The 27,757-nt window shown below is 33.2% G+C and overlaps 1 long non-coding RNA gene and 1 pseudogene across 1 annotated transcript in view; one reads left to right on the top strand and one right to left on the bottom strand.

The window, feature by feature from the left end:
- Positions 1 to 4,806: 4,806 nt before the first annotated feature.
- On the bottom strand, positions 4,807 to 7,073 carry LOC101720914 (nibrin pseudogene; annotated as a pseudogene).
- Positions 7,074 to 25,354: 18,281 nt separating this feature from the next.
- The window catches only part of LOC147825320 (uncharacterized), a 34,448-nt gene continuing 32,045 nt past the window's right edge, over positions 25,355 to 27,757 (top strand). The window contains exon 1 of the long non-coding RNA XR_015440762.1: positions 25,355 to 25,461. This is a non-coding gene — a long non-coding RNA (uncharacterized LOC147825320). The remainder of the gene's footprint in view (positions 25,462 to 27,757) is intronic.

The following is a 27,757-nucleotide window of genomic DNA, read 5'->3' as shown; positions in this document are numbered from 1 at the left end:
AATTGTGGGTGATGTATATTATGTCCCAGCAACAAAAGCTGGCTAGAACAGAACCCAAGATGATGATTCTGATTTAATTTCCACATTGTATATTGCACATTGCTCTAAGGGATCGAGTCACTTTAGCAACAAAGAGAATCAAAAAGTTCAGTCAAGCAAGCATAACCCCCCCCCCACCCGCCCACCATCAATATGCTCAGGTGCTTAAAATTTCCCATATTTGATTTTCTTTGCTGTAAATATTTTCCTCCAGAAAACCTTATTGCAAGATTACACATTATCTAGGAAGTATGAAATATCTAGTTGCGAGATTCTACTTTACCTAAGAAGTACTACGTCTCTAGTTACTCTCATTTTTGCAGTAATTTCCGTCCTTCCTAGTATTATAAATGTTCAAGCTTTTTATTCATTTTCCAATATGTGATTCTCACTTTTCATAAACCTATTTACATATTTACAAGACTTGTTTTTAAAAACATATTATGAATATGTCAGTTCTATTTCTCATATTGCCTAATTTCCTACTGAGTAAACACTGAACTTACTTTCAATACACACCCTTCTACATTTGAGTTATGTGAAGTAGTTACATTGTTTTAAGACTTGCTTTGTAGACCTTACATTTTCTTATCCTTCAGAATCTTATGGAGACCATGTGTAGATTATTAGGCTCTCCACAATTTCTGACTCACTAGGTCTAGACTGGGCCCATAAATTAGCATTTCTAATAAGTTCTATGATGATGTTGTTGCTCTCTACTGAGAGCACAGATTTGAGAAACATTTCTCTATTCTTTTTCCATGTTTTTGTTTTTTTCTATTCTCTGTGCTTGATATTGCTTTCTTTTCTCTTTATTTTTTCATTTTTCAAAATGTATCAATTGGTATTCTCTTTTTTAGAAAATTGTACTGATACAGGCAAAGACAAAATCTGTTTTTATTTTCTTTGTATTCATAGCAGATATCTTTTTTCTACATTTTGATAAGCAACTTCGACATGCTTTTCATCTTATATTACAATTTTGTGTACATCTATCTCCCATATTCTGTTAAATTTAAACTTCCTTTTAGGAAATTGAATCCCTCAGAGTGTCCCTGAATGAGCTTGGACTCCTCGAGACAAAAGAGGTCCCTGAAATAAAAATTACTGAGAAATAGAGTGGCAAATAAAGTCAGATGGCATATTGTGGCTTGACTTCGTTGCAGGGATTTGAGATAAAAGTGAAACTGAAGCTGCCAATCACCTTACCATGCTTACCATTTACCCTCAAAGGCAAATAAATACGAGTGCCCTCTCCAATAGGATGTGTCTACTTGGGAATGCAGAGGAGGTAGTTCAAAGGAAAGAATTTGTCACAAGAAAGGGACATGGGAATGGAAAGGGAAAAATGTATTTCTTGTGAATCAGATGGGCTGAGCTCTGCTCTGAACTATTCCTATGCAACTAATCTGGTAGAACTTTTCAGTGGGACCTGCAAACATATCACAGAATGTATAAATAACAGAGTATAGATAATTAGGGCAAAAAGGTCATTGTGCTCCCAAATCAGAAGAAAAGTTTTGTTTCCAGACATAACATTAATTTATACTTTTTTTTTTTTTTTGGTACCAGGGCTAAGAACTTGGGACCTTGCACTTGCGAGGCAGGCGCCGGAACCACTGAGCTAAATCCCCGGCCCGATTTATACTTGATAATATTCATTTATACTGTTCTATGTTGAAAATTTCCTTTTCAGCCAAGAAGGTATTTATCTAAAGATTTTTTAAAACATATACATATGTAAATATCTCATAATACGATATGGCTTTAGACCTTAGATATCAAATAGTGTACGACTTTGGATTAAATATCACAAAGGCTTTAAAAACTCTTAGTATCAAGGAAGAGAGCTTGGAAATAAAAGAAGTTTACCATTTATTATTAAATTTGAATAAATTTTCAGTTTGAGGGGAAATAGAAATGTAATTGGAAGAATGAATTATGATAAGGGTGCTTGCTAACCATTCCTCACTTTAGTATTTAGAGTTAAAGTGATAGCAGAGACATTCAGCTGAGATTGAATTCTCCACAAAGTTAAGAATTTAAATTACTTGCAAACCAAATGCAAATTTTAAGAAAATTTCATGTGATAGTATATTATCAGCAGGAAGAAAGGCTGTTTTACTTATGAGTTTTCCAAATACAACTCTAAGCAATTTGAGGACTTTAAATAAATCATCTCTAAAATGTAATTTATCAACATATAATGCATACTTTACTGATATGGTGTTTATGTCAGGTAAACTTTTCTTGTACAATTATTCATATGTTAATTTGACTAAAATACTTGATTTTTTTCTTGTTTTGTTTTGTTTCAATCATCTACATATGGTGATGTATTTTTCTTTCTGCTAAGCACACCTTTTTATTATTTGTAAAATTATGTTTATTGTTTTTTTCCTTAAACTTGCTGGTCTCCTCTAGTGGTTAAATAAGGGTGCCAAGGAATAAACTGAGGCTTTTTTCTGGGGCTTTCTTTTTTCCTCAGAAAAACTGTTATAGAGAGGAATGAAATGTCTCAATTAGAGAATAATTACAAAGATTTTACAGAGTATATTGGAATATTTGTATACATTTATTTCTAAAGCTGATTTTCTGGTTCTTAGAACTAGTGTACCTTTTTGGATTCCCCAGGAAAACCCTGCAGTATGATTCTCTTTCCTCTTCCATTAGCAGTGCTTCAATAGCAATATTTTAAGAGAGATTTTAAATAGTATCTTTCTTTGCTCATCTAGAGACCTTTCTTCAAATCAAATTAGAGCTGACCTTTTTAAAATACAAATGCTGTCAGGCCATTAAAAACCATAAATGGCACTGCATCTCATAAAGTGTGAAATCCTTGGCACTAAGCTGACTTTATTCCTGCCTCTGCAACCAGTTTCTTCTTATTTATTTTGACTCATATCCAGTCCTTGACTCAAAAACAGACCTGTACTGTGGTAAATATGCAAAGACTTTCCAAGTTTTTCTTGCCACCATGAATTTTCACAGGCTTTCCTCTGTTGTCTTTTAGTCTCTTTTCACACTGTCCCATTTCCATAGGAACCTACTGTTTTAGTCTGTTTTATGTTGTTATGATAGAAAAAAAACAGACTGGATAATTTGTTAAGAAAAGAAGTTTGTTTAGCTCATGGTTCCGGAGGTTGGGAGTCCGAGGACGTGAGGCCTGTGTCTGGCAAGTGCTCTCATGGTACATTAACTTATTCAGCAAACGTGCAAGGACAAGCAAGTGCCACCTGTAAAAGAGTTCTCTTTTAAAACCTAGCTCCCTGAAGAGCTAACTCTTTCATTCCCTTAAGAAAGACCTTACTACATTCATGTGGGTGGAGCACTCAGGAGCTAAACATTTCCTATTAGCTCCCAACTTCTTAAGCTGCCATATTGGAAATTAAAGTCCCAATTCATGAATTGCAGAGTACTCATTCAACCCAAAGCCCCTACTTTTAGTATTCCAAGACCCCCAGCACTCATTTCACATTAACTCCTCTGTAGGGTACAGGGTATGCCAACTGTGGACTCTGCTAGTCTCCTCCAGTGCTTTCTGCCATAGTGTATCTCAGTTAAAGCACTTAGATCCTTTCATTATATATCTACTGAAGATCAAAATCCAAGAAAATTTGGTCTATAATATACAGAATAATGATACAGATGGATGAGGGATTTCAATTACATACATCTGATATAACATTTTAAAAATTCTCATCTTGTTTTAATTTATTGCCACTAATAAAATAATTATTCTTACAAATGACAGAATTTGAGCCTAAAATATCTTTTAAATATTACAGTTTTGTTTTTAATGCAAAAAACATAGTATTCCATTTGTGTTATTTTTTATTTTTCCATTTTAGGACAATTACAGGAATAAGAAATCCTATTCTTGTTGTAGTATATTCCCTAAATAGAAACTCAATGTGCGTAATTCTAAAGTCTGATACCAACTCTTAAATATCAGTGTAACCTAAAATATATACTCAAATTATAGAAATCAAAGTGCCATTTTAGTTAGTCTCTTATTATGGGAAATTAATTTGTAGGGGCACAAAAATCCTGCTTTGCTTTTATGCATTTTCTTAATGTAAACAAAACCCAGATGAGGCAATAATTTTTCTGTTCAAAAAATTCTCTTGGCACTCCATCAGACTGTTTCTAAATTTGAAAAAAAAATTTTGTTCTTTTTTTCTTGCATAGAAATTATTCTACTTTATTCAAGTGTTTTTTCTTCTAGTGACCTATATTAATGTTTGTGAGGAAAACCTCTCTCAACCTCTCTCTCTCTTTCTCACATTATTCAAGTGAATAAAGACCATATTATTTTATCACAGTGGTAGTATATGAAAAGTGCACATGTATAAAGAGTTGTACATTATTCTTCATAAGGTTTCATTTCTCAACCTACATTGAACATCAAACACAAGAAATAATATCACAAAGTATTTTTCTTCATCTACAAGATTAAACAACTTTTATTCCTTTTTTAGTATTTTTCTTCAGTTTTTGATACCTGATACTGTATTGGTCACACTAATATTAATTATTCCAATTGCATTTTTTTAAATTTTGTGCATTTTATTTGACCAATTTGGGCCACAAAATCTTAAATCTTTTCCATACACTGTATTCATATATCTTGGCCTGAAGTAAATGCTTGCTGGGAAGCTTGTTTTCATAATTTCCTTTTTTTTGGGGGGGGTACCAGGGATCAAACTCAGGACCTTGTACTTGTGAGTCAAGCAACAACTCATAATTCCTTTTTTAAGTTCTCAATTATCTTCTCCATTTAACATTAGGATTATACCTAAAGAGATCATCGGCAAGAGACTCTTCTTTTGGATTTTGTTTTTGTACCTCCATTTCCTGTCTCAACCAGTCTTCTAATTCTGCATTCTTTTGAGCACAATGAGCTATTAGATCTAATCCTCCAATGATATGAGGAAGTTTACCTGCTCCAGGAAATGTGACCTTTTTGAATTTCTTGAAATTTTTAGTTGATGACCATGGTAATTATTTATCCCACACGGATTTCTGTAAGTGGAGATGTTAACCACCAGTGATCTAAATTCAGTCATTAAAAACTTTTCTGGAAGCATCTCACTGCTGTCCTGAAGTTCATCATTATTAGATATTTCTTTAGTTGACCACAGTGATTCTTTCTTGAGCTCACATTTCTTCCCAACTTCACTTTCTTGAGGTATTTTGTCACTTTCTGGTATTATTTTATCATCAAAATTTTTATTTGTTTCTATGTCCAATCTTGGCTTTTTTCTAATGTTGACATCTTCTTGTTTTTCAACTTTCACTTCAATTTCCAACTCTGGTCTTGTGTTCTTGAATAACTGCTCCGATAGTTCATCTTCTATGGCCAAATCAATTTCTTTTCTTTCTTTTTTTTTTAATCTTAGACTTTCTGTAGAAACAGATTTACTGTCAGAATTTTTCACACTGGATTTTAAATCTTCATCATCTGAAAATAAGTTTTCTGATTTTGTGTCCATAGATTCATTCTGAGATAGATTTTGCTCTTTGCTCTTTTTTCCATAGTGAGGTTATGGCAGGTTGTGTTTGTTCTAAAAGAGAACAAGAAATTTCTATTCTTGCTGATTTGGATGAAGACATTTCTTGGTTTTCTTCATTTCTTTCCATTTTGGGGGGAGATGGCTGAAAGCAGTTTCTAATGGTACTTGTCTGTTGCTGCTGAGAAGCACGATCGCTACTTTTATTTACACTTGGGAATTTATTTGATGAAAGCTGATTGTTTTGGATATTTTCCCTAACCAGAGTATTTGACACTATGTTATTATTGGAGCTTGTTTGGGGGGCTTCTTTTAATGGGTATTTCTTATGAAGATGATCCACATTTTTGTTCCATTTTGGGGATTTTTATTTCTTTTGGCTTTTCACTTGAATACATACATGTATATACCTGGTCCGATTCTGTGTCAGCTACATATGTTGCCGCGTTCTCAGGAGCACTTGACATCAGTTTTTCACTGACTTACCAGTCTTGTGAAAGGCTTGGCCCTGGAGTCTTTGTCTTTAATCCTGTGCTTGACTGGCCCTGAGGATCACAATAATTCTCTGTAGTCATGAAAATAACTGCCAATCCAATTTCTGCTTCAGGAATAGGTCTAAGACCCTGCCTTTGGAGTATATCTATAATTGAGTGAATTCATTTTTACTGGGAGTCAGAAATTAAGATCTGTGTCTTTGTTATTCCTATGTCAACAACACAAGTTCCAGAAGCTGACAAAAAAAACTATTTTCTTCTTCATTTTCTTCGGTCATCAACCTAGCTTCTCCACCTGCAAAAACAACTGCTGAACTTAATTTCCTGTGCTGTTTGGCATTTAAAAATACAAATGTTTTCCCTTTGAAGATTTGTTTTCTTTCCTGTCATCCTGACAGATCAATATTTTTACTTGAAATAACTGGTTCATCAACAGCTGGGTAAAAATTTTCAATTTGAGGAGGCTATTTCTTGGACTGAACTGCTTTAACAAATTCAGTAAAATATTCTGGCTTTACAGTCAGACATTCAGAAATGAGTGTACATATTGTTTTAATGGTAACTCTAACTGATACTATAACAAGGTGAGTACGTTCTTCCTTCCAGTTGTTTACTATAAGTCCTCCAATTTGTAATATAGATTGATTTAAAGCAGTTATCCCAGAGACATCTAAACAAGAGGAGCACCCAACCAAAGGCTTATATTCTACTCTGAATTTACTTTCAAACACTCCAAAGGTAACTCTATCCCCTGTATTCAAAGTTCGAGAAAGGCCATTCTTCATTTTTTCCTCATTAACAAAGGTATCATATTTAGAATTATCTTTTATTGTTAAAGTAGGAACTTCACCTGTTTACTGCAAGTTAGTTACAGAAAAGTTAACAGTTAACACAGCATGATTTCAACTGATGGACTGGTCATTGTCAATTAAAATGGCACAGTTTTTCCTTCCAACAACATATTCAACACCAGTCAAAAGTCTATATGGTTCTCTAGCGGGCCCATGACAAGCAGCAGCTTCCACATGTGTCTGGCTTCTCAGGGTCTGCGCAGCCTTGGAGCACGTATCTGATGTGTGCAGCCAAAGCTTCTTGCGTTTTTGTTTTTGTTGGAGACATGTATATTCTATTGAATATAATCTCATTAATGACCATGAAGAATTGTTTGAAAATAGTAAATGTTGCTGAAATAATATTAGAAACATTTTGTAACATTGACTTGTCTCTCTCCATGTAAATTACTTGCAAGATTATTTTATTCTAGATATTCATATTCCATTTTGAATGAAGTAATTCATGTAATTTCATAGTAAACATTAAATCACCGCACACTCCACAGCCAAGCAAACCAGCATACACATTCTGCACTGTAGATGATACTGCTTTCCCTTAAATGCATAAAAAAAGCACATTTTGTTAATTATGCAAATCAACCCTTCCTAGAATACTAATTTATATATACTGAAAAATATAAAACCAAGACTAAGGAAAAAAACTTTCCCAAAGAGAATACAGATCATTACCATATATCCTTCCCCTGGTTCTCTGATAACTCAATTTACATTATCATGGATTTGTTATCAAAAAAAGAAGTCAACAATGGTGGAACATTATTAGCAGAACTAGACTTTACTCAAATATCACCAGTTTTTCTCTAGTATCCTCTTCTGATCCAAGATCCAATCTAGGACACTGTATTTAGCTATCATGTTCTCTTAATGTTCCTCAATCTGTGAGAATTCTGTCTTGACCTTCTTAAGTGAAGCTTAATGGTCAAATATGATACAAAATGTTGATAGGCTTGATTTGGGGTATTGTTTTGTCACGATCAAATTGGGCTTATAATTTGGGGGGAATAATGTTATACAGTAAAGTGCTATTTTCATGACATCATATTAGATGTTATGTGATATCGTCATCATTAATGAAAACGGTAAACATGATCACTTGCTTAAAGTATTGTCTATGAGGTTTCTTCATTGAAAAACTTGTGACAGCAAGTTTTGTCTCCACAATCATGTTCATACAAAGCAAGTCACAAGATCCAGCACACATCCAAGAAGTGAGAATTAATTTCTACCTTTAAGAGGTAAGATTATGAAAGAATTTGTTGGCATGTGTTAAAACTCCCATATCAGGGAATTAACATTCTCTTTAAAGAATATGCAAATATCCTGCTTTTCCTTAAAGCACATTAGTTTTTAAAGATAGTAGTGGATTTTGCCTGCAACAATTATTATATTTTTCAAATAGCAAATTTGTTTTTCTTTATTCCTTCCACATTTAAAATTTGGAATTTTTTATAGGCTAGATATGTTATTATTTTTGGATCAAGCTCTCTAACTTTGATTAATTCTTCATAATTTTTAGTTTCCTTCCTAGGCTGCTATTCACTTAAAGTGATATTTATTGATTACCTTTTTACTACAGGGAAAACCCAACACATAGAGCTTAAAAAAAGAGAAAGTTATTTTTTATTCATCATTTTAGAAAATTAGAATGAAAATATCAAAATATAAAATAAGGATTTAAAAACTTTATAAAATATCTTTGTAAGGGCAAAATTTATCCCTGTAATTTTCTTTGCATAGCTTTAAAAAGTTAAAAACTGACATGCTAACTTTTTCATGGGTTAGTTTGAGTTTTTTTTTGTTTTTGTTTTTTGGTATCAGGGATTGAACTCGGGTCATTGTGCTTGCGAGGCAGGTGGCAGAACTACTGAGCTAAATCCCTGGGCCTTGTTTGAGCTTTTAACATTAAAGTTTTCTCAATAACCGAAGATATTCACTAACATTATTTGTAAAAATTCATTAAAAAATATAATATATAGGACTGGGGATTTAGCTCAGTGGTTCAGCCGCCTGCCTCACAGGCCCAAGATCCTGAATTTGATTCCTGGTACCCCCCCCAAAAGATATAATTTATTAAATCAAAGAACTTTTTCACCAATATGAAGAATTTTGGGTTCAAAACATTTTCACTTGTTGTACTACAATAAGAAATAAAATAAGAGTTTGAGTAAAATAAAAGTGTTTCAACCTGATTTAACATTTCTTTACTTCATAGAAAACTTTCTGACTATTCTTAACTTCAGGTGGCTTGATAGTTCCAGATCATATTTTCTTTAAAAACTTGAAAACTAAATTTTTGAGGAAATTAGTCTGTGGCTCTGATTCAAACAGCAAACAAACCAAAAGTCTGTTAAAGGTTGAATTAAATTAAATAATTACTGAGGCGATAACTGTTATGGTTTAACCCTAAAATCATCCTGAAGACTCATGTGTTTGGAAGGTGATTGTATTGCAGAGTCACTTTTGTGGAATGTGTTCTTAAGAGGTGGGCCCTAGTGAGAGAAGGATCCCTGGGCATGATCTGAAAGTGATGTTCTCATGTCCAGTTCCTCCCTTCACTCTCTGTTTTCTGTTTACCATAGTTTTATTAGTATGGGTCTGTTTTCCAGACTCTTACTTGCAAAAAAAAAAAAAGAATTAGAAATAGTATACAAGGACAGGAAAACAGCAGCAAAGTTTATTAAGATGTAAATAAGCCCAGAGTGAGTGAGCAGGCACCTCAGGTGAAAGGAAAATATTTCCTGAGCTAAGGGTTTAGAGTGCAGGAATTTAAATGTTGTGCCTACTTTAAAGGTGCCTCCCATCAGGGTTTTCCTTAGCATGATTGACAGAACAATTGAGAAGGTACTGAGTCATATCCACAGCATCTATTTCATGTGTCCTTTCCCATGATTCATTTTGTTATAATATTTCATTGAGCCCCAGCGGAAGAAAGTTTAACCTAAATCATGCAGGGAGGTCTAGTGCACATGGGTCTTGGTTTAGAATCTCCAAAATTTTCCAAAGCAAACTTGAGACCTTGTTTCCCTTCTCTCCATCTTCTAGTAGCCCCTGCGGTAGGATCCACGGTGGTCCCTGGGACATCACTTAGATTCAAGTGAGTGGAGGGGAGTGTTCTTGTGGCACTCAGTTGTGCTGTCTGTATTAGGTTGAGCACCTTTTCTTCCACAATGCCCTTCTATCAAGCCCATCTATAATCTTGTTTCTGCTTGAAGCCAGCTGATAATTTACCGAAGCCAAATAAACCTCTCCTCCTGTATGTCGTGAGTGTTGATATTTTGTCTGAACTACAAGAAAGTGACCAAGACAATCAATAACATTATTCCAAGGAGAATTTAGTTTTACAATTTACACACATGTACACATGCACGTGAGTGCACACACACACACTGAAGCAATAAAAGAAACACAGGTAAGTAGAAGTCAAGTTAAATTATATTCAAATTGGGTTTCAGATTTCAAGACCCATAAGTTACCCAAGGTAACAGTGCTTTTTTTTCCTTTCAGAAAACTCATTCTTTCTCAAATTCCTGACAGACTTCAAGATACAATAAGCCTGTAAATTGGGATATGGGCTCCTGCTTTTCAGCAGTAAATTGCTCTTCCTCCTACAGAGTTTCATCCTCACATAAGCAGCACTATTAAACAGCAAGCATATCCAAATAAATGAAAATGGTTTGCCTTCCAAAATAGTCTATCTAATGGATAACCTGACAGATCATAGAAATCCTTATCCTACATCACCCATTTTTAAGATATCCCCAATACCACATGCATATACCCAGCTCAAGACCATAGTACAACTTTCTCTTGAGGCTCCTATGCTCTAACCTATCTGAATACTTTTAAATTCTGTCTAATAGACCTTTTAGTGTCCCTCATTAATATGTCTTCAAAATTGATTTTCTGTGATGCAACTCAGTGAACCTACAACCTTCCCTGTGGATGAGGTGAGTTGAGGTCCCTATTTCCTTTTTTCTGGTTCTTCTAGGACCTATTTCATGACAAGAGAATATTGAAATGAATTTATAAGTAGATACAAAACTGAATTGAGGGAAGAAAAACTTTCCATCTAAATAATTAACTTGCATATTCATGGAAAGAACAATCCACATTATTTTTAATAATCTACAATTTACAGAATTGTAAAATTACTCAAGATTCTAGCAAATTTATTTGAAAACATTCCTCTCTCTCTCCCCTCCCCCCACTTTCCCAGCCATTTGGCCATTCCCTAATCTTCTGCCTCATTTCCCCCTGAAAAACATAAATCCCTGTAATTCTTTTTGGAGTGCTGAGGATTTGGAGGTCCCTGTTTTCATATGGCTACTTCCAGGTGAAAGGAGCTGTAGGCCTAACTTACCATGGATTATGTGCTGTCCAACTATCTTAGATGTTGTGGCTCATTGGCTGGTCTGAAAACAAAAAATATATCATATCAGAAAACAACAAAAAATGAGTTAGTGCTTCTATGTGAAGAAATGGGTTTTTTTATTAAATTCTTTTATTGGTACATTGTAGGTATACAACACAATCACATTTCTCATTGGGAATTGTACCTTTACATAATGCATCTTGGTTCGTATTTTTTCCCCATTCCTAGTCCTCCCTTCATGTCCTCCACCCTTCCCTATTTACAAAGACTTTATTTCCATTTTTTCCATTTCTCATCATTTTTCCTTTCCCTTCTTTCCTTTCCCCTGCCCCTCCCACTACCCCTGCCCCTTTGGACCTTTTCTTCCTATTTTACATTTTCGATTATTCATTCTAATCATTGGTACATTTTAGGTATACAATATAATGACATTCATCATTGGAAATTTGCACCTTTACATAGTTTCTCTTGGTTCTTGTTTTTCACCCTTGCCCAGCCCTCCCTTCAACCCCTCCATTCCTCCCTATTTACAAAGATTTTGTTCCTATTTTTCCATTTTCTCTTATTAATCCCATTCCTTTCTATCCTTTCCTCTAGCCCTCCCACTTCCTTCCCTTTTGCCCCTTTTCTTCCTATTTCACATTATCTATTATACATTTAGTGCTTATTTACACTTTCAGTTTCTCACACCAGAGAAACTATTCAGAATTTATTCATGTGTGTCCTATTTATTTCACTTAAGAGTATCACCTCAATGTGCATCCACTTAGGTATAAATGTCTCTAATCTCTCATTTTTTATGGCTGAGTAGTACTCCATTTTATAAAAAAACCCCCACATTTTCTTTATCCAGTCTCCAGTTGATGGGCATTTGGGCTGTTTCCAAGTTTTAGCTATTACAAACTGTGCTGCTATGAACACAGGCGCACATATATCACTGTGGTATGATTCTTTTAATTCTTTGGGGAAGATCCCCAGCAGTGGAATAGCAGGGTCAAATGGGACTTCCAGTCCTAGTTCTTTGAGATATCTCCATACTGATTTCCACAGTGGTTGCACCAGTCTACACTCCCACCAGCAGTGGAGCAGGGTTGCTCTTTCCCCACAGCCTCGCCAGCATTTGTTATTGGTTGATTTCATGATAGCAGCCATTCTTTCTGGAGTGAAGTGGAATCTCAGCGTTGTTTTCATTTGCATCTCTTGAATGACCAGTGATGTTGAACATTTTTTCATGTGTTTATTTGCTTTTTCTACTTCTTTGTCTGAGAAATGTCTGTTCATTTCAGATGCCCATTTTTGGATTGGGTCTTTAAATTTGGGAGGTCTGATCTTTTTAAGTTCTTTATAGATTCGAGATAGTAGACCTTTGTCTGAGGAAGAGCAGGTGAAGATTTTTTCCCACATTGTGGGTTGTCTATATGTGAAGAAATGATGAGGTACCTGTTAAATGGATGAAAGCTTCAGAATTTTTTAGAAGAGTCATGGCTATAGTCAGAACTTGGACTATCTGAAGCCTTAAATGGATAAAATTACTATTAGATTGAGGATGCAGAACTCAAATATGAGAAGGAGGAGGTCAGAATATTTCCTGGTTTGTCTTCAAAGGTGGACTGTGATAGACCCAGCAATTAGAGACATTATTTTCCCATCTTATTCTTTGTGAGAAGTTTCTAAATTTTATTTCTGTGCTTCCTGTGGAAGAGAGAGCATGGCAAAGGGGAATATTAAATACACTGCCAAGAGCCCTGAGAACCCTAGCCCCAGTAATATTGCCACAATTATGAATCTAATTTGTTAAATGGTAGTCCAAATGTGGGTGGATTAGTGACTTTACCTACCTGCACCAGAAGCAGTACAGGAATCTTGCTTTCAGAGTAGAATCTTCAGTTCACAAGAGCAGCTCTCTTTTTGGGGGTGATCTTTTTCATCAGAAAGTTCAAGTGGGGACTGGCTTTATCCTATAAAGTGACTTCATTTTATGCTTATTTGCATACTTAATACTATTTTTCTGTTCTATCAAACATAAAATAAAAACTGATAAAGATATAGATTTCCTAATTGCAAACTTTCCCTTTTAAATATCAGTAGATATTCCTCTATTTTAGTCTGTTCTTAGGATAATATTTTAGTCTGTTCTTGGGATAAATATGATACTTATGATTTTGGAAGTAAAATAAAAATCAAATGTTCATCTATGCTTATATTACATTTTTACCATACTGCTTTATAATTAAAGAATATATATATATATATATATATGTATATACATTCTTGAAATGTAGTTTTATTTCAAGTATTATGATTGTAAATATTGGTCATTTTTTAATCTCAAAAGTTTTCTTATATTTCTTGTATGTTTATCTTCAGTTTGATCTGACATATCCTAAAAATGACTGATTTTTCAATTAAATATTTAGATTATGTCTTCTTTAAATATCTAGTATACCTGTACATGGTGGGATGGTAAGCTGAGGAATACAGGTTTTTCTATCTCTTTTCCTCCTTTACCAGGATAAATAGCCTCTTTTGATTTGGTCAGTGACAAATAAACAAACCTGAGCATGTAGACCTATGTGGTTGATAACATAATGACTGATACTTCATAGGGAATTAAGTATTATTTTTCTAAATAATTATTTTTAATTCAGACATTAAATATTATTTTCTAAAATCATATTCATTGTTTATATGCATCATTTAGTTTTCTATTAGTGCTTGCTTTATGAAATAAATGTTGCAGTCTATTTTGCAACTGAAGTTAAAGAGTTGCATTTAACTTTAAATATAAATATAGTTTAGATTAGAACTTCAAAATAACCTTTATACACAGACATTTTCCTTTTCAAAGAAAAAGTAAAGTTAGATGATCTTTCTGTTACAGTGGATGGTGGGGTCTAGGGCTGGTTTTTAGATTCTTGTGCATGACAAAGCATTGGCTATTGCACACAATGATACAGAAAAAACAACTGAGTTTAATAATGCTTAAATGGGAAAGAGGCGCTCAGAATGAGCAGGTTCATGACAGCATGGCCTGCACTGATGGGAAGAGTGGCAAGAGCAGAAAGGAAAAGGTGTGGGGACCATGAGAAGAGAATGACCTGGGAAAAAGATGGGCTTTGGATTTAAAAATGTATGTCCCACCTAGGGTGATTGACAGGGCTCTGAGTCATCCCAATTGTGCCTACTGCACGTCCTTTCCCATAATTCACTAACTTTTAATTATACACATGACATGCAGTCCATATGTATGAACCATTAACAAATTTCAAGTGAGAAAAGGTCATTCTAGCTCATGCCAATGGATCTAACATCTGTTCAAGGAATTTCAGAAATGTCCTGGCATCTTTATTATTTTTATTTCTGGCTCCCTGGGAGCAAATGAGGAGAGTTGATTCTGTGGCATTGCCCAAGTCCAGGTGAGTGGAGAGAGAGTGGTCTCATGGTCCCAATTTTACTCTCTGTATTATTTTGTTTACTAATTTGCAGGTGAAAACAAATATGGTGGGGCAAGTTATAATTCTTTAATTATAATGCATGATTCTCTGCTAGAATAAATTATTTCATAATAAGGAAGTCACCTTGTCACCAGATCAGGCCTGAGGAGATCACCAACAGAGGCGATCAAAATGTTACTGGATTGGTGGAGAAGGGTCCTGTGGGTTTTCTTTCTTAGGTCATTGGTGTACAGAACAAAGAATTTACAATATTTGCCTATCATACCTTAAGACACACACATGCATTTTTGTTATTGCTGTTGCTGTTTGTCTGTTAGTTCAGTTAAGGCTCTTCATGGTTCACTTCTGGGGCCATGTGATGAGTCCTTCAGTTCCTCTAGCTTTTTCTCTTCCAGATGTCTCATCTGCCAAGATGGATCATTGGTTTTGCTTGACCATGTGACTTCGTCGGAAGCATGGGGACATTTTTTCATGGTGACCTCTTCTTTGCAGGACATAAAATAACAGCTGGGCTTTGATCACCTGGATCCTCAGGATTTCTCTGCTTGGGAAATCGGGCAACTCCCCAGAGGTGTAGAGCTCTTTAGAGAGTTTCCCATTATTCCCTGGGCTCTGATTGAGCTTGAAAAGGTTAAAATATTGGTTGTTCCTTTCACTTTTTAACTCTTTCATTTTTATTTTGCTTAACACTAAAAATGTCAATTACTGTATACCAGTCTTGAAGTTAGTATTAATCCTAATTATTGCAACTTTTAAAAAAATATTGAGGCACTTTGAAATATAACATGACATAGGAGGACAGTTCTTCCTTTTATCTAAAAGGGTTTAGTATTAATATTGTGAGTATCATTTTCTATCCATGTTATATGTATAGCTATAGTACAGTTTAGGTTGTTATTCATATTTTTGTAGAATGTTAGTGTAGAAAAGTTACAAAGTTTTATAAAGGAATTGTTAAATAAAACTAATAAAAGCAAAACAATTTCTATTTAGAGACAAAAGTGATAAAACAATTAGAAACATTTAAACAAAACACAAACCTGAAAAAGTCTATCATTACAAACAATTTTAGTTTGGAAGATATTAGGATGAAAGGGTGTTTTTCTAAAATTTGCATTTATATCTGGGGAACATAAAATTCTGTGACATAGAAAGAAGTTAGCATTAATTAGCAACATAGGTAAACAAAAATCTTTTACATATATTAACTCAGCTTTTGAGTGTGATTTAGAGTCCTTTAACTCTACATAGGGTAGCAGGACTGAGAATAGTCACAAAATAACTTTAGACATCCTGCAAGTTATGAAAACAATATTAGTAATTATAAATAGACTTAGCCACAATATATAGTTCATGCATATAATAACAAAATGTTTATTTGATCATAGATGTACATCAAGCATAAATGAAAGAACTGAACTCTATTGAATACAAGAAGCAGAAAGGCAAACAATTTTGATCATTTATATGTTTAAATTCAGATTCATTGCATACTGCATAAAAGAGCAAACATATTGCTTACTTTATATGTAATAAACTTATGTATTAAGTTTATAACCTTTGTACATTTGTGATAATGTCCATAAATATATTTAGTCCTTAGATATCTATGTGTTTATATTGATATGTATCTTTAGTCATATATCATGTGTAATAAAATATACTAAAATAACATAAAATAGTATTTGTCCACTTAATCAGAGGTATAAACCAATCACTTAAAAAACTTCATAACACCCTCACATTTAAATAAACTAGTTTCTCTTCAAACTAATTTTAAATACAATAGCAGAAAACATAAAAAATTACCTTAATAAAATATACATTCTTTTGTTTGTTGAGTATGTCTTTTTATAAACTTTTACCGAGCAAATCAATATAATAAAAAAACTATCTAGATTGATGCTGAGATTTTTGTTTTATGTAAGTGTATTAAATTTTGAATTGTGAAAACTATATAACATTTTAATTATAGAAACTTAATTACATGTAATTTTTTTAGTAATATTTGTTGTGATAGGGCCACAAAAACTCCTAGGAAAACTGGATAGGTCATTCATTATGAGATAAAATTGAAGAAAATTGTTTTAAGCACTTACTTTTTCAAGTCAAGGAGAGTGTCTTAGTTACTCTTTTTGTTGCTGAGACAAAATACTTAACATTCAAAGGTAAAGGAGGGAAGGTTTATTTTTGGTTCACAGTTTGTAGAGGTTTCAGTTTATATTTGGCTGGCTCCAAGGCAGAACAGCATGACAGAAGAGCATCACAGAGGAGAAACAGTCCATGGCAAGCAGGAAGCCAGCAAAGCAGCAGGGTAGTGTAGAGGCAGCAAGCAACAACCCCCTTTCTGTCCTTTATAACTTATCCTGGCTACCTACCCTTAAGGCAGTAGCACTCAGACCCAGGGTGGGGCCGTCTTAATCCTAGCATCACATTATGAATCAATCTCAGCATCATATGATCCCAGTAGCACACACCCTAGATCCAGCCACCTCCAAAAAGCCCCACCTATGACCACATGAGGCTGTGGGCAGGCCTCTAGAGACAAGCTGTAAAAGAATTTTGTCCAACAGTTTTTTTAGCCACGAGGGATCTCTTTGCAGCCATAAATATATATTCATATCCTATATATAATTATTCATATCTTATACATGAATTTCAACTCTTAGTCCTAAGAATGTAATTTTAAATCTGTTGACTATATTAATAATTTATTCAACATATTTAATACATGCAAATATTTTCCTTTTTACAAACCTCAAGAAGCCAAGAACACTTGAATTGATGTTTAGAACTGATGACTCATATGTTTTATTATAAATGTTTTTATATTTTTATAATTCACCTGTCTTAACAACAAATTTTGTTATTTATAGAAATGAAGACATTGAGTAAACATAACTGATACTGTGATTGATTTTTTTCGTCAAAAAGCTCCTAAAATTGTGTTGAGAAATAATAAAAATAAATTGGTTGAATAATTACCTAGTCAAAATGTAAGTCACCAATTTTAAATATGTTTACTTTTATTTTACCAATTAATTTAAATTAACTCATTTACTAAAAGTTTACTTAAGTCTAGATGAATTACACGAGTACCTATTTATCTAAAAATGAATTTAAACAGAACTTTTGGGAGAATTTTATCATGTTGATATATGTACCAGAATGTTGCACAGAGAAATATACATGTTAACCAAACCATGTAACTTTTACGTCATCAGATTTTGAGGTTTGTGTTGGTACCTATGTATAAAATTTGAGCCTACCAATTTCTGTGGCAATGACTGAGTTTTAAACCATCTTCCTTCAATATCCCAAATAAGTATAGTAACCCTTGAACATCTATATAAATGTTTCAACTGTTTTACTTTATTTATTTATTTTTTTTGGTAATAGCCCAAAGAGACAGAGAAGTCTATGCAGAGGGGGGGAAAGATAAAACCAGAAAATAGAATTAAAAATATGAGCGTAAAAGCAAATATAAAATTCAGCAGCTCATGGTCACTTTAGTGAACTATTGTATATAGATTAGCAGGTCAACAAAAAAAGTACATAAGACATATAAAATTATGACTTTAAACCAAAGTGTTCTTTTAGATGTGTTGTCTATGTAGGATTATAATATTTTTAAACTTAATTTTAGGCATATAATTAAAAATAGACTAGATAGTTAGTGGTCTGCCTGGGGAATAATAAATAGTACTTTTGTATTTTTATGTAACTCACAAGAAATTGTTTTAATATTCTGTTTTAAATCAGTCATTATTGTGGAAAACACATTTTAGGGTGATATTTTAATGACAGTCATTTAGTTACCCTTTTGTAAAAATGAAGTCTTCACATTTGGGGCCAGGGATTCAGCATAGTTGTCCTGAGTTCGATCCCCAGTACCGGAAAAAAAAAAAAAAAGACAAAAACCTCACATTTTTAAGATCTTCCTTGTGTGCTTCTGAAAAGAGATAAAGACAAAAAAAGATAATATCATTTTAGTTCCTGCACTCATGCCTAGGTATGTGTGTCCTAATATATATCATTGGCTCATTTTTCTGAGGTCTGATAACATCAATCAGTTCTGATATATCTGAAGACTAGCAAGAGGCAGCCTCAAATTTTCAGGGATCTAAAAGCACCAGCCAGTCCCACTAGTATGGTTTTAGAATCTGATATGTGTGTGTGTGTGTGTGTGTGTGCATGTATGTGTGTGTGTTTATGTGTGTATATATATGTATATATATATGTGTGTGTATATATGTGTTTATATATATATATATATGGAATTGTAATTAATGTAAAGAATTCATGGGAAAATGGTTATGGTTTAAAAAATAGAAGTCTGGAAATACCTCTTTGTAACAATTAAAACCATTTATTGGTTTAGATAAGTAGACAAACACAAAGTTGAGGACATCATAAAGACAAAATCAAACAAAGGATAAGGACGGGGCCAGCTGGCATTACAGACCCAGAGATATCCCAGGAGGGACATGGAGTAAAGAGCAATGGACAAGATGGTACTATGACCCAGTAGGGCTGGCAGACATGAGGAGGATATTTGTGGTTGTCTAAATTAAAGCATTTGGGAGCATGGCAGACAAAACCATGCCAATATTCATCTCTGGGGTAAGGCTAGTTGTGGGGAAGTGCTTGTGCCCCCTTACCCATCATGGCAGAATCCACCATACTTCTGGAACCTATGAGCTACCATTCCTAGTTTGGCAGGCACATCTCCCTCCTACAGGTGGGACCCTATTTTAGTCTGGAGGGAAGGCCTCCTTCACCTTTCTGTGAAAAAATTCACTGCTGTTCTTCCTATTGAGAGGAACAGAGAAGAAGAACAAAAATTTACCAGAATTCTGTTTATTTAAGGAAGAGAAAGATCAATGTGTAAGCTATTCAGAAGACATTCTTCTATCTGACTTTAGGAGATTCTGAGAGCTAAATAAGGGGAAAAAAGCTGGAGAAGGCTGTGGGTGCAGGGTGGGGGTGGGGGGGAGAAGCCATGCTATCAGAAGACAAAGAGCTAAAGTAAAAAAATAAATTAAGAAGCTGAAATTTTGACTGAATTTACAAGTCAGTGCTTCAGTTTACCTGGTGGAAGACCTCAAACATGTCATAGAGTCTGAGGAAGTACCACAAAGAAGAAATGGGAACATCAATTCATACCAGCCATAAGAGTAGGTGTAGATTCTGTTACAGAAAAAAAAATTGAGAAAATATGCTTTATACTTGAGGACTTAACACACTGCTCTCATTATAAATGACAAAACAAGAAAAAAATCCACCAGATGACAAGACCAAAAATATTTGTCAACTGGTTCTAACTGATCAGTTACAAAATATTCCATCTAACAATAGCAGAGTGTACATATTATTCTCAAATTCATATGAAGCTTTCCTCAAAATAGACAATATTATGGGCTGGGGATTTAGCTCAGTGGTTCCAATGCCTCCCTTGCAAGTGCAAGGTCCTGAGTTTGATCCCTGGTACCAAAAACAAACAAATAAACAAACAAAAATCAACAATATTCTATGCCATAAACACTCAGTAATGCATTTTGAAGGATAGGCATTTTAGGAATTTTCTTCCCAGAACAATGGAATCAAATGGAATCTAAAAAAAGAGAAAGACAGAAGGAAAATCCTGAAATACTGAGAAATTAAACAAGACTACAGGTCATCTATAATTTGCAGAATAAGTCTAAAGACCATTTGAAAATGCGAATAAAATCAACCAACATATGCATGATTTAGAGGAGTAAACTTCCAAAATCATTACATTTTGGCAGCTCTCATGTTAGATAGCACAGGCTTTTGGAGTGAATCATTCATATACATCATTTTTATGGAATGTAGTATCCAAGATTCCATTTATGTCCTACCCTAGAAGTGATTAATCATTACAATAAACTTGGCCCCTTGGCCCTGAACTCCATATTGAGCATGGCCTATCATGTAGAAAATATATAGCCAAAAGAACATACTTATCTGTGGTTACATGCCCATAACTCTTTTATGTATCAACATGGCTGATCTTTCATGATCTTGGCTTTCTAAAAAAATTATTATGAATAAGTTTGTAGTTTGAGGGTTTATATCCACAATTTCCATGTTATTCAAAAAATTATAGATTAACTTTTTTATGGTTTTTTGCAACATAGTTTATCTAGTCAAAGGCAAGTCAATTGTTCACTTTATTCCATGTCTACCACTATAGGTTTGTTTCAAAAATGTTAGCTTTTCCTTGGAAGTTAACACTAACATAAATTGCATGAAAGTCTCTTTTCTACCACCAGTACTACTATTTTTGTGATTTGGAACCTTCCTGTTATATACAAAAGAACGTTCTCTCTGGTTATCTCTGATGTATCCTTTTATCTATGTGTTTGCTGCTTAAAGATTTTTGAGTTCATAAAATAGTCCTTGAACCATCTGCCTTTTGAAACTTTCATACTTTTTTTTTTGCTTAATAGTGACACTATTCTTTTAGGTAATTATCACTGGTAATGAGGCTACACATTTTCCATTTATCAATGAGTGACTTCATATTTGGGAATAACTTCAAAATGTTGTGAGTTCATATTCTCTGCATCTAATAATTCATCTGCTTCGGATTTTATTATCATTAAACTCTAGCTACATACAAAATTTGGCAATTGTAAGTGATTTTAATTTTAATTTTAAGTGATTTGGCAATTTTAAGTGAAGGGTATATATGTTGCATACATGTGTTTGTATGTGCAGGGATATAAATTTGAAGTATCTGTGACATGTATAAAGAAATGTCATAATTAATTAAATACATACTAATTAAAAGCATGACTATGCGGTAGCTCTTTAAAGACTAGGTGATGCTCCTTCCCAAATCCCTGCATTTTTTTTGAATTGTACTTTAGAAAGTAAATATTCTCACAGAAACTATTTTTTAATTTACAGTTCCGAGTTAGTAAGTTATTAACTTTTATAATTTTTAAGATCTTCAGGGTCTCAATTTGGATCCCAGAGTGTAATCTATTCATTTAAAACCATTAACATTTTAGAGCAGTTTTCATGCTCAAATAGTCATGAAATTGAGGAGGCTTTCAGCTTCAGCATATCATATACATTTTCTATTTTCCATAACTTATTTTCCTTTATGTTCATGGTCTTTGTCCCTAAATTATTTATAGAAGAACCTTTTGTTATGATGATACAACTAAGGAGAGTTCTTTACTACTTCTGAGATTTTGAAAAAAGAAACTGAAGAACAATTCAAAATGCCATGAAGTAAACAGCTTGTATTAAAAAGTAATCATTAAAAATTTGTGGAATACAATTTTTTATAATTTTATTTTGAGATAGAAAGCCATATTTAAGACCAACAAAGAATTTCATGCATGGTACACAAATTTATTTTCTATTTTGAATAGATAGTCATTCACACTTTTTAATTAAATTTAAATCATTATTAAATAACCACAATATATTAATAATAGCTTTACCATGAAGTTTATTACTGCTCTTAATATATTTGCTTTATTTTCACAAAACATATCTACTGAGAAAAAATTAATATTATTTGTGCATTATAGATCAGAGAACCGGCAATGAAAGGTCTTACAATATAGACACATTCTGGGTTAAGTTTACTTAGTTTCGTACTATATTACCATTCTGTACCTATTTCCTTCCAAATAGATCAGTCAAAACACAATAGCCAACATTCAATCTCTATTCTTTTTCTCAATATTGATTCAGACATTTACATATATATTTTCATATAGATTTTTATTCTTGTTATTAAAATTTGAGAAACTGAAAAATGAAACTATTTTTTATTCAAAATATTCTATAAATATTAAAATATGAAATATACATTGCATATTGAGTATAGGTTTACAATAAAAATATTAAATTGAATACTGAAAGTGTAAATAAGGACTAAATGTATAACAGGTAATGTGAAATAGGAAGAAAAGGGGCAAAGGGGAAGGAAGTGGGAGGGCTAGGGGAAAGGATAGAAGGGAATGAGATTAATAAGAGAAAATGGAAAAATAGAAACAAAATCTTTGTAAATAGGGAGGACTGGAGGGGTTGAAGGGAGGGCTGGGCAAGGGTGAAAAATAAGAAGCAAGAGAGACTATGTAAAGGTGCAAATTTCCAATGATGAATGTCATTATATTGTTTACCTAAAATGTACCATTGATTAGAATGAATAATTGATAATGCAAAATAGGAAGAAAAGGTCCAAAGGGGTAGGGGTAGTGGGAGGGGCAGGGGAAAGGAAAGAAGGGAAAGGGAAAATGATGAGACATGGAAAAAATGGAAATAAGGTCTTTGCAAATAGGGAAGGGTGGAGGGCGTGAAGGGAGGACTAGGAATGGGGAAAAAATACGAACCAAGATGCATTATGTAAAGGTACAATTCCCAATGAGAAATGTAATTGTGTTATATACCTACAATGTACCAATAAAAGAATTTAATTAAAAAATTGAATATTTAAGATTGAATTTTAAAAATGAAATTATAATATTCAATATTTTATAGTAAATAAAACTACTCACAATTCTAATGTTCAATTTTATTATAGATGACTAAATTAAAAATTCGGTATTATATTTCTTCAATGTTTTATGTTGCTCTATCCACCCATATACATAAAATAGGGTGAAATGTTACTCAGTATAAACTTTGTATAAATATTTCTTAAGTCTTCCAGACAAACCAGGATACAAAGGGCACCGGAAAAATACACAACAAACTCAACCAAGAAGTGATACTTTATTTTTATTTTTGTAATTGCAAGAACCAGCTTCATTCCTGTAAATTAAGAGTAAGAATCTGATAGGAAACTCACCTTTTCCCCAGAGTTCTTCTATAGTTCAAATACTCCATGTTTAAAGCCATGACTGATTCCAGGCTTACTAGCAACAAAACTCAAAAAACTCTGTGAGCTAGAGAATTACTTCTTGTTTTCAGGGTGTTGGTCTGTATTTCCTTGAAATTGATGTGGATGGATAGAGAAAACGTGGTATTACTCCTAATGGTGCACTACTCTGCCATAAAAAGATAAACTTGAGTCATTTGTAGGAAAATGGGTACATAATTGAGATGGCAATGTTAAGTGAAATAAATCAGACACACAAACATACATATCATCTTGTTTTTCTTATATGAGAAACTTTAATTATAAATAAAAAGCAAGATAAAAATACATAGTAGGAAGTAAGGAGCTCTTTCTCAAATGGAGAGGAGGAGAGAGGGGAGCGAAACAATATAAAAGGAATTAAGATGTATTAGGTACATGTACCAACTCGCCACAAGGAATGTAAACGTTATGTACTGCAAACATATGCTATTAATAAAATAAAATAAAATAAGAGCATGTAGCTAAGTGTGGTGGTGCATGCTTGAAATTCCAGCACTCAGGAAGTTGAGGCAGCAGGATCATTGCAATTTTGAAGCCAGCCTGGGCTATATAGTAAGTTTAAGGCTAGCCTAAACTACATCGCTATACCCTGTCTCAAAAAAACCCCCACAAAACTACAGTGATGTGTTCGTTTTCAATGGAATATAGTCATTCTGAATATTTGAGTAATGCATTGAATCCTAAGTATGGCAGTAATATATAAAACCAGTCAACAAGATAGAAATATGGGGCAAATAGCTCAAGCAGAAAAATCTCAAAGACTATCACATCAAACTTAAGAATGCTAAGATATTACAAGAAGATAGGTATAATATTGGTAAAAATATTTTCTATATCATATCCATCATATATTAAAAAATGTAAAACCACTGCCCATGAATTACCATGTCAAGTAATAAAGCACAATTCACTTCCTATTACTGAAGATTCAACAGCACATTACTTGCTTTCTTAGGCACATGAGAGTCAAGACAGTGGCATATCATGTAGGATTCATCAGTAATTTCCACTTCCAGCAACTGGAATTCCAAAATATAAAAAAAATAAATAAAACTCAGAAAACAATAAAAAACCCTAAAAGCAGTCATTATGATGAAGTTATTTTTTTGAAGGCTGCATAGCCACCACCCGCAGTGGTGACTGTATAAACCTGGCTCCTCAGCACTCTCAGTATTACGAGTTGGTGCTATTGGAGTCACTGGTGCACTTGGCAGCACCTGTACTAGCGGATATTTGCAAATGAGCATTTATGTAACTGTTACGTGATACAACTCTTGACATTACCTGTGGCTACACAGCTTAGACACCTGATTCCAGAGACCTAGTAAAATGTGTGAGCTACTGAGTTTTCTTTTGTTAAATTCCCAATTTAAATAAGCCAAAGCCAGATTCTGATGCTTGCAATTAAAAATTCTGAGAGAACAAATCAATTAAAATACTTAAAATATTGTGTGCTCTAAAAGATCAAAATTTCTGCATAATTCAAAGCATTTTTTAAAATCCTACACATCCAGGAAAAGCAACCTGTGAGTGGTAGTTACAGCTCTCTGACTGTAGTACATGATTGCAGTATGCTGCAGCCGGCCTAAGACTCCCTCCGCTGGCTCCAGTTTGTCTGCGGGAAGAGGTAATCTGACAAGAATAACTTAACAGCCAGATGCAGGCTGTGCACCGAGTGCATAGTTGCCAGGACAGCAGAAATGCTAAGTTTACCGTAAGGAATGAACAGCTTTTAAAAGTGCCCAGCTACAAGGAATCAAAGCTTTCAGATGGCAGAATTACTGCTGACCTGCATAGATACTCTGCACCCTGGAAATTTTGCTCAGGTATTGTGAGCAATTCTAGCCTTAAACTCAAAAGATAGTCTTTCTTTTTACCCCTGCTGCTTCCTTTTCTCTTTCAGCTATGTAGGACATTTTTCTCTTCTTTTTTTTTTTTTTCTGTGCACATTAAAGGTACTAAATGGTTTATAAATAGTACATACAACTTATTTTAGAAAATAAAGAACATGATTTAAAAGAAATGAAACTGTTCTCACCTGCAAGTGTACTAAATAGTGCAAAATAATTTTGCCTAGTTTCAGGACATTCCTTGGAAAAATTCATTGTACACAAGGTTCTGTGAATGCAGTAGTTACAAGTGCCTCTGTTTAAAAAAGTGATACTGGAAAAGACAGTGAAATCCTAATTTAAACTATAGTAATGTCCTACATTTTTACCATCGGGAGAGAGGATGCTAGGCAACTTGAAACAAAGATTTCCCTCCAATCTCAAAGTGTTCATAATTTTCTGTTTAGTAAATTTATAGATGTCTCAGAGACCACATCTTATATCTATTTCTCTAATTGGTGATGTACTGAAACCATCATCAGCCTTAGAAAGTTGTTTATAAATTGAAATATTTTATTCCAAATGGTAAACATTCAAAAAGACCAGCAATATGTTATCTTTTTAAATAGTAATACAATATTGTTTAAGGGTCATTTTATTGGATAAAATATTCACTTCCTCCTGACTTGTAGTTACCTCTGTCATATATGAAGTCTATAAATTTGTAGGTTTCAGGCTAAGTTTCTTTTTTTGAACCATTGGTCAATTTCTTTATGTTGGTTCTACAATGATATTGTTTTAATTACCAACTTTTATAATGTGTTGAAATCTGACAAGGGAAATTAAATATGTCATTTGGCAAAATTATTTTGTCCATTCTTTGAAATTTTTATATGAAATTTAGGACCTATTTCTAAATTCTATTAAAAATAATTTTATAACTGTCCTGGTGACTTTTCATTTAAAATAAGAAAATTAACATCTTGCTTTGTTAGTTTAAGAATTTAATACCTCTTAAAACATGTTTTATATTTCTAAAAAATCACATACAGAGCTGGCGATTTAGCTCAATGGTTTTATCTCCTGCTGCCCAAGCACAAGGACCTGAGTTCGATCCCCAGTACCAAAAAAAAAAAAATCACATACATTTAGTATATTGATTGTCACAGTTTATTAATTATTTATTTTAATGATATATTTTCAATTGTTGGTAGGTACAAAAAATCCATTGTAAGTATTTATCTTGTGTTTAATTCAGTAGGTTACCTTGTACTAACTTTTTTTTTTTTTTGTACCTGGAATTGAACTTGGGACCTTGCACTTGGGAGGCAGGTGGCAGAACCACTGAGCTAAATCCCCAGCCTCTTATGTTAACTTTTTTTTTAAAGGTTTCATTGTACGAAATTTGAATTTTGTCTCCCTTTTTGATATGTACATCTTTAATTCTTACTTTTTATTGTCTTATTGTACTACTAGGACAAAGTAATGGAAACAATGAAATAGAGCATCACCATCTTACTCATATTAATTAAAACTATTCTATCATATTTGTATTAATGATATTTTCTTGATGAATTAGGTCTTAATTATATTAATGAAGTCCATCTTATTCACATTTTGCTAAGAATCTGTTTTTTTACATATCATAAATGAGTATTAAATTATTATATTTTCTTCTGAATCTATTAATTTCATGGACTAAGAGGGAAGTTTCACTCAAAGAAGTCATTGTGATGATGCCTTAAATTTACAGGCTGCCCTTGGGAAAAAATCATTTCTTGTAAACTCTGTAGCTGACTTTATCTATATTTGTCATCTCAGCCTTATAATTTGAAGAGAATTTTGCTTTCTTAGTCACAGCTAACTTTATCTCCCTTCCTTTCTCATTTATGCTAAATTAATACATTATATTTATATTCATATAAAATTAACATATTTATATAAAATTAATAAATATATTTAAAAATAATATATTATTAAATAATAAATGTACATTAGTATTACAAACTGATGAGGTTTTTATAAACACTGTGCATGCACACCAATTTTAAACTTGCTATCCTGACTGCATTAGTATCAAAGCTTTCAATGACTGGAAAAATGTAGTATATATATATATATATATATATATATATATATATATATATATATCCTATTTTAGAAATGTGTAATCATCCAGATTGTTAATCACATGTATTCTTTAGATAATTTATTTTAATAGTGTTAATGCATATACTGTTCCATTTTTACATGGTCTGCTGACTCTAAGCTAGAAATTTTATGGCATGGAGGA

This window comes from Heterocephalus glaber, unplaced genomic scaffold, assembly GCF_053883595.1.
Source record: "Heterocephalus glaber isolate CG9 unplaced genomic scaffold, H.glaber_assembly_v1.0 deba00001504, whole genome shotgun sequence".
NCBI classification, from domain to species: Eukaryota; Metazoa; Chordata; class Mammalia; order Rodentia; family Bathyergidae; genus Heterocephalus; species Heterocephalus glaber.
This window is presented reverse-complemented; position numbering and strand designations above follow the sequence as displayed.